This window comes from Nelumbo nucifera, chromosome 1 (genome assembly GCF_055504915.1).
Source record: "Nelumbo nucifera cultivar China Antique chromosome 1, China Antique-T2T, whole genome shotgun sequence".
NCBI lineage: Eukaryota > Viridiplantae > Streptophyta > Magnoliopsida > Proteales > Nelumbonaceae > Nelumbo > Nelumbo nucifera.
In genome coordinates this window covers 100,618,795-100,627,406 of record NC_142649.1, presented here as the reverse complement: position 1 = coordinate 100,627,406, position 8,612 = coordinate 100,618,795, and the positions used below count along the sequence as shown (strand labels likewise).

The 8,612-nt window shown below is 38.1% G+C and overlaps 1 long non-coding RNA gene across 1 annotated transcript; it reads left to right on the top strand.

Moving 5' to 3' along the window:
• Positions 1-5,649: 5,649 nt before the first annotated feature.
• LOC104588439 (uncharacterized) lies at positions 5,650-7,156 on the top strand. Its single transcript, XR_733792.2, has 3 exons — positions 5,650-6,179; positions 6,309-6,398; positions 7,061-7,156. It is a non-coding gene; the product is annotated as an uncharacterized LOC104588439 (long non-coding RNA).
• Positions 7,157-8,612: the final 1,456 nt, after the last annotated feature.

The window sequence follows — 8,612 nt, the reverse complement described above, 5'->3', positions numbered from 1 at the left end:
GAAACCTGCAATTTGCCCGTTTACTAGAACTGAGAACTTTGGAGAAGTGATACAAACTTTAATCCAATTTCTCCATTTCTACCCAAAATTCATCTGATGCAGCACAAGGTCCACACATCTCCAGTTAACATGGTCATAGGCCTTCTCGATATCAAGTTTACAAATCAAACCTGGGGAACCTTCTTTCTTCCTTGAGTGAATGAGCTCATTGGCAATAAGCACCGAATCCAACATCTGCTTGCCCGGAATGAAAGCACCTTGGTTGTTTGAGATGACACTACCAAGTACTCCTTGTAATCTTTCAACAAGCACTTTAGCTAGGATTTTATAAAAACTATGCAGAAGGCTAATTGGCCTGAAATCCCTTATATTGATTGCACCTTCAATCTTTGGAATAAGGGTAATGAAAGTAGAGTTCAGGCTTCTCTGCAAAGAACCCCTCTCAAAAAAATCGTGGAAAACATTCATAATGTCTTGTCTCACTACATCCCAGCATTTAATGTAAAAGAGATTAGTAAGGCCACCGGGGCCAGGAGACTTCTTATCGGCCAACAACTTGATTGCTCCTTTGATTTCCTCCTTAGAGAAAGGACCCTCAATAAGGGAAGATTGCTCCTCACTCAACTGGTTAAAAGGAAGGGATTTAGGGAAAGGTCTAAAAGGCCAATACTCCTTATACAGCTTCTTATAAAAATCTGATGCCACAACCTTCATGTCAGACTCAGTGATACCTACCCTGCCCTCCCCCTCTAGTCTAGTAATTACAAAAGCTCTAGCTCTAGCATTTGCCATTGTGTGAAAAAAATGTGTGTTCCTATCCCCCTCTTTCAGCCAAGCAACTTTAGCTCTTTGCCTCCATTTAATTTCTTCCACCACTGCCAATTTATCAAACTTCAACTTGGCCTTCTGTCTTTTTTTAATCTGAGCTCCTCAACAATGGGACCAAGCTCTTCAGCTGTATCTATCTCCTTTATGAGACTCAGGAGAGCCTTCTTCTCTGTATCTGAATTCAAATTCTTTTCCAACTTCCAAATCTTTAACCTTGCCTTGATGGCCCCCAGTTTCTTTGCCAATATGAAAGAATTAGTACCCTCTACTTGCAACTCCTCCCAAACTGACTTCAACAAAGGAACAAGATTAGCATCCTCAAACCAAGCATTCTCTATTTTAAAAGGAACTTTGGCTCTCATTCTAGCACCACAAACCAGCTGAATTGGACTGTGATCCAACACTGGCCTAGGAAGAACAATCTGCTTAATCTCCGGAAAGACCTCTTCCCAATTAGATGTAACCAGAAACCTGTCCAGCCTCACAAGAGTAGGAGAATCTTGATTGCTGGTCCAAGTAAACCTGTTGCCATGGAGAGGAAGGTCTTGGAGTTCAAATCCGTTGATAAATTCAGCAAATTGCACCATATCTCTCGATCTTCTCCCACCCAAACTTCTCTCATCCACCGACAATATGACATTAAAATCCCTGCCGATAATCCACGGACAGCCAGTTCCTCCCAAAACTCCTCCCTCCGACTTTGATTATTAGGGCCATACACATTAGTTATTTGAAAAACATTATCATCAGCAAACTTCAAAACAAGGGAAATTGAAAAATTCCCAATCTGAGATGAAACCGGATTACACACTGTTGGGTCCCACATGCTCAGTAACCCCCTGCACTTCCAACAGCTGACTTTGACTTCCACCTAACCTCCCCCTCCCCCCAGATACTCCTAATCACTGCTGCCTCCACACTTTCCAATTTAGATTCTTGAATCAGAACCACCTTTGAACCTGAAGTTTTCAGAGAATCACAGACAACCAACCTTCTTCTCCCCGACCCCAATCCCCTAACATTCCATGCAATGAGATAATGAGATGCCAAGCCAACCTAAATGCATCATTGAGAATGATTATCTAATAAAAGCTGAAGGATCTAAAGTGACAAGGCAGAGGCCAAAAAGATATTGGGTTGGGGAAGAATTCATATTTCAATACTTAATGGAAGATACTGTAACAAATAGGGTGGAATTGGGAGAACAACAATGCTGCTAATCTCATTTAGGTGGGATTAGGTCATGATGATGGTACTGCATGCATCAATAGATTTTAGTACAATAATAACTCTGGAACCGCTGAAAGCCCGAAAGTAATAATTTTCCCCATTTATATGATCAACTCATCTAGGTGATTCTTGCCCCATCTCTTGAACTGAATTAGGTCTACCACAGAGACGGCTCTGACATCAATTTAAAGAATACTGTTCTTAAAAATAATGGCTTAGTAATATATGCCTATTGCTTATGTCTGCAGCATCCATTATAAGGTACAACTGAGTCTTATATCATGGTTGAATCTTCTTATCAGTTCCCTGTTGCTGACCCTGGTTTTTCAATTCTTTTTCCTGAAAAGTTGAACACAATTGTATTTATTGTGATATACTATTTTGTTGAAAACGATATTAAGTCCTTCTAAATTTTTATCTTTGTTTTCCTAGTAAATTTTGCTAGGTCTATTTCACAGATATGGATAACACTGCAGGTTCTAGCTTGTATCCACTGTATCGCTGTAAAGTTCTGCACCTGGTTAGTATCACTTACTTCTTTCTTTTCTTTTTTGTTTCTTTCCAGGTTTGAATATGTCGAATCTAATATGAAGGATATTCAGATTGTCTTCTTTCTTCATAACTTTTACTTCCAAATACACTGGGTTCTTATAAAATGATACATCCAGGTGCGACATGCGCAAGGGATTCACAATGTAGAAGGAGAAAAGAACTCCAAAGCATACTTATCTCCAGAACTTTTTGATGCCCACCTTACCCCTCTAGGTTGGCAGCAGGTACTAGCCATTCACCTCTAATAACTTGTTCTTAATTCTATGTTATCATAAAGTCTTTCCCATTTAAAAAACACTTGCATTTTTCAGCTTGATGGTTATGCTTTGTCATTGGTAGTTTGAAATCACTCTTTTTTAATCTTTTGAAAGTAAAATGATTCAAGAAGATTTTGTGTCTCTATAACAGGTTGATAATTTGCATAAGCATGTCCATGCATCGGGCCTTATCAAGAGGATTGATTTAGTAATTACATCTCCTCTGCTAAGGTATTATTTCCAGTGTTTCAGATTCTTTCTAGTATATTTCTTATAATTTTACATTTATGAAGGATATCTCTTCCATTTCATATAACTATCTAGAAAAATGACAAATATGACTGACCAGTCTATAGAGATAAAGAGAGTTAGTTGAGGTCTATTTTTGTACTTTTACTCTTTATTGTACAGTAGATTGTTTTGTACATTATTCTATGTATATTAAGGGAAGATTTGTCCTTTTATCTTCTTAATATAAATACCTTTTTCATGGGTGTCAACAATACACACCCACCAAACTGTTGTTTTCTCTTTCTTGATCCGACTCTGACATGGTATTAGAGCAGGTCACGATCTGATCTGCATAAAACTCTTTTTGTACCTGTGTTTTCTCAGTTCTTTTGGGGCCTCCCTAATAGTATTTGGAAAACCTTTAAGTTCCGTTGAATCTCTTTTCTAGGGCTGTTTCGATCAGATCTGTACAGGCCAGATTTCTGAACTGTTGCACTACTAGAACTGCTTTTCTCCTCAGATCTCCTCTTAGGAACATCAAATCGGCCTGAAACTTAAGATCTGGTGTCACCCAGAGTACTATTGATCCTTTTTTGTCTGGTTTGGATCGGATTTGATCTAGAAGGGTTTTGATCCATCTCTGGGTTTGGCAAACTGAATTAGTTTCCTTTTTTGGACATCGACTGAAAGGTATTTCTTTCTACTCTTTGATTTGAAATCTATCTACTTTTTTGGAAGCTTGTACTGCTATTCTCCTTTTTGATGGTGTGTAAAAGAATGGCTGTTCTTCCTGTCAAGTTCAATGGTACAAACTATGCTTTGTGGAAGTTTAATTTTCAATTTCATGTTGAGGTAAAGGGACTTTGGGGATACTTGGATGGGTCTATAGAAAAACCGGATGATTCAGACATTAAGGCCCTTAATCAATGAAAGATTGATAATGCAAAAATTGCATCATGGATCCTCGGACCAGTTGAAACTGATATTACAATTTCTATGAGGGGATACTGAATTGCATGTGAGATGTACCAATACCTTGAGAAAGTATATCAACAATCAAACACTTCTAAACAATACCAAATAGAAGTTGATATATTTTCATATCATCAAGGAGAGGAAAGTTTAGGAATGTTATGCAGGATTTATTAATCTCTGGATAGAGTATGAGCTAGTGCATATGGGAAAGGATCCTTCAGACTGTTGTGTGAGTATATGAAAGAGAATTTTCATAGAAGGAAGATTATGCATTTCTTAATAATTCTCAGACCTGAATTTGAAGGTGTCATAACCAATATTCTTAGTCGAGGGACTATTCCTAATCTGGATACTATCCTTAGGTAAATGTTGAGAACAAAAACCAGGCTTGTTACACAGGCCGCTCTTAATGGAAGGAAAGAGTTAAACATAGATGTTGTCTTCCTTGCAACAAAACCTAAGGGGAAGAAGGATTTTTCCCGAGTGCAATGCTATGAATGCAAGGAGTTTGGGCATGTTGTCTCACACTGCAAGAACAAGAACACATGTACTTATTGCAAGCAATCAAGACACGTCATTACAGAATGCCCCACTTGACCATAGAAAAGTGGTGGGTCAAATTAGAAGAAAGGAACTTATAAAGTTTATCATACTTCCATAGAGAGTTCAGATGCCTCCTCCTTTATTGTTTCAGTGACTTCACAAAATGATACTTCCAATGGTAGTCTGAAGAAAGGATTCAACGGCTCATGTCCTTGGTCATCTCTTACACCTTTTTCTGCTATCAATCTGTCTGGTAAGTCTCCTACCCACTATCCTTCATCAAATTACCTTTGGATCATTGACTCAGGCACCTCTAACCACATGACAGGGGGCCACCTTTGATCAATATCCCAAACCCCATCTTCTTAATAGACACATTGTTACTACAAATGGTGAAAAATTAGATATACTTGGTTGTGATGATTTACACTTATCTACCTCTAAGTCCTTTTCTTTTCACCTTCCCAAAACCTTATTTGTACCCAAGTTAACCACTAACTTGATTTCTATTGGCCATCTTGTAGAAGATGGTAACACTGTCTTGTTTTCCTCTGATGGTTGTTTGATACAAGGCTAACAAATTGGGGAGGTGAAGGGGAAGAGGGGCTTAGACTGGGTCGGTTGTTTGCATTGGAGTTTGAGAAGAAGAAGGCCGACTCTATTTCTATTTCTTGTTTACTTTCTACTACTTCTGGTTTCGAATCATTTAATTGTATTAATGGCTAGAACTTCTAGCATAGATGCCTTGGTCACCCTTTTTCTAAGAAACTTGATGATAAGTTGTTTGCTTCTGGTAATTTACCAATTTCTACTACTTCTGGTAATAAAACATGCATTACTTGTAGTTTGTGCAAGAGCCATATTTTACCATTTCTTTCTCATCCTGAACATGCTATAGTTCCTTTTTATTTAATACATAGTGATGTATAGTCATCTCTAGTTATTTCTAGATTGGGATACAAGTATTTTGTAACTTTTATTGATGATTGCACTTGGTTTACTGGGATTTACTTTCTTTGCAAGAAATCCAAAGTCTACCTTACATTCAAACTATTTCAGGCTTATGTTGCTACCTAATTTGAAGGCAAGATTTATGTTCTACGGTCTGATTTAGGGGGAGAGTACTTTGATGGGAATTTTCAAACCTACTTGAAATAACAAGAAATCCAATCCCAAAAATCATGTTCTGGTACTCCACAACAAAAAGGGGTAGCAAAAAGAAACAATAGACACATTTTGAGCGTAGTCAAAACCCTCTTGCAGGATTCTCATGTACCCACTTGGCTTTGGGTGGAGGCGGCCAACACTTCTATGTATTTCATAAATCTTCTTCCATCATTTATCCTAAACAATACTTCTCCTTTTCAGTCCTTTTTTCACAAATCCCCAGACCTATTTATGCTTAGAGTTTTTTGTTGCGTCTGCTATGTTCACCTTCTGCTCCATGAATGCACTAATCTAACTGTACATGCAACTTTGTGTGCCTTTGGTGGATACAGTCCTGATCACAGGGGATTTCTTAGCTATGATCGTGCAGCCCACCACATTCAGATTTCTCGTAATGTACTCTTTCTTGAGAATGTGTCCTTTGAACATGTTTTTAAATTTCTTGCTCCATCTACCTCTTTGTTGCATAGCTTTGATTCTACAAATACTCCAAGTGTACTGACATCGCCCTTGCAACATCTTCAGACTTACTTCAGGAGGCAACAATCTACATCAGTCTCAATGCCTCTCTCCTCTCTACCACCAGTTGTTGATCCAGTTACTCCATCTATCCTTGTAAGTTCATTTGATCCTCCACCTGAATCCACTGCACCCACTTTGTGCCATTCTTCTAGAATTTCTTGTCCACCTAACCGCTATGGTTTCTCACCAGACCATAGCTCTTTTTTTGCTATTTTATCCACCACAGACATTCCCAAATCTTACTAATAGGTTGTAGCAATTCCACATTAAAAAGATGCCATGGACTATGAGATTCAAACCTTTCTTGAGAATGACACCTAGGACTTGGTTAAAACTCCACCTGAAGCCTCTCTAATTGGGAGTCACTAGATTTACTCTGTGAAGTTAAAGTCTAATTGAAGCCTAGATAGGCACAAGGCTAGGCTTGTTGCTCAAGGTTATAAACAAGAGTACGAGATAGATTATGAGTAGACCTTTGCTACTATAGCAAAAATGACTACAATACGACTCATGTTGGCTATATTTGTAGCAAAACATTGGACAGTTCATTAGATGAATGTGAAGAATGCATTCCTACATGGGGAATTGAAGGAGACAGTGTACATAATGCCTTCTCTTGGATATTGTACAAATCCTCATCTTGTCTGTTATCACTGATGCTGGCCTTGTCCAGGGATCCTTAGACCATTCCCTTTTTACCTTACATCGGGAGCATGGCGTGACAGTTCTCCTTCTTTATGTTGATGATATTACAGGGAATGATGCAGGAGTTGTTGATTTGAAGCGGCTCCTCAACGAATCTTTCAAGATGAAGGACTTAGGTCCCTTGATTTATTTTTTGGGGCTCGAGGTAAGTCATAATGGTTACTTTGTCAACCAACATAAATTTGCAGTGGATCTTGTTAGAATGGCTAACCTTCATGATTCCAAGACTATTGATACTCCATTGGAAATTAATCTGAGACTTAGTAAGGATGATAGTTCCCCTCTTAAAGATCCTACTCTCTATTGTTAGCTGGTAGGTAATATCTTACCATGACTCAGTCCGATATATCTTATGCAGTCCAACTTGTGAGCCAGTTTGTGTCATCCTCAAGACAACTGCATTTGTCTATAGTCCATCAGACTATTGGATATGTAAGGGGGACTTTATCTTATAGTATATTCTTCTCCTCCTCATCCTCCATTAGCCTCATTGCCTATGTGGATGCTGATTAGGTTGGCTGCCCAAACACTCGACGATTCACTACAGGTTGGTGTGTGTTTTCTTGGGAAACTCTCTCATTTCATGGAAGTGCAAAAAACAATCCATAGTATCCAAATCTTCCACTGAAGTTGAAAACAGAGCCATGTCCTCAGTGTGCAGTGAAATTATATGGCTCCTAACTCTCCTACATGACATCCTACATGAGTTGTCACCCTCTGTTCCTCTCTTTTCTAGCAATGCAAGTGCAATCAAAATTGCATCCAACCCTGTATTCCGTGAGCATACAAAGCATAACAAAGTGGATTGCCACTTCATTCGTCATCTCCTTCTTGATGGCACTATTTCTTTTCCACATGTGTCCTTCGGCCTCCAGCTTGTTGATTTATTGACGAAGGTGTGACTCGGGCATGACATATATTTCTCATGGACAAAGTGATGCTTATTCCTAGGCATTACTGAGGGGGAGTGTAGAGATAAAGAGAGTTAGCCAAGGGGGAGTGTAGACATATCTTTCTTGTACAATAGATTGTTTTGTACACTATCATGTGTATTAAGGGCAGATTTGTCTTGTTATCTTCTTAATATAAATACCTTTTTAATGGGTGTCGACAGTCACTTAGGCTCAGTTTGAAAGGAGTACAAATACAAATATTTGGAGTGCAAAACCTTGTATTTTATTTGTACTTGTATTGTATATATTTGTATTTGTACTCTTTTCAAATTGAGCCTTAGACATACCCACCAAATTGTTGTTCTCTCTTTCTTGATTTGACTCTGACGCAGTCTTATTTTTAATAGAGAAGTTTATTCTTAATTAGCATGGATAGAATGCATCCCTGAGACTATAGTTTTGTGCTTTACTCCTTTATGATTTCTTTCCAAAGATTGGGATTCCTTTCTTTACTTTTACCTGTACTAGTTTTTGAGCATTTTTTCTTAACTTACATTGTACAACCATGTAACAGAGATAGGGAATTTTGTCAGTGTCAAATACCTATAGAAGGTTTAGTATATACATGTATTATTAGTTTTATTTATTAAAGAAAAAATAACCTTGAAACCATAAATTGATAGTAAGTGTTGAAGATTAATCAGTTTTA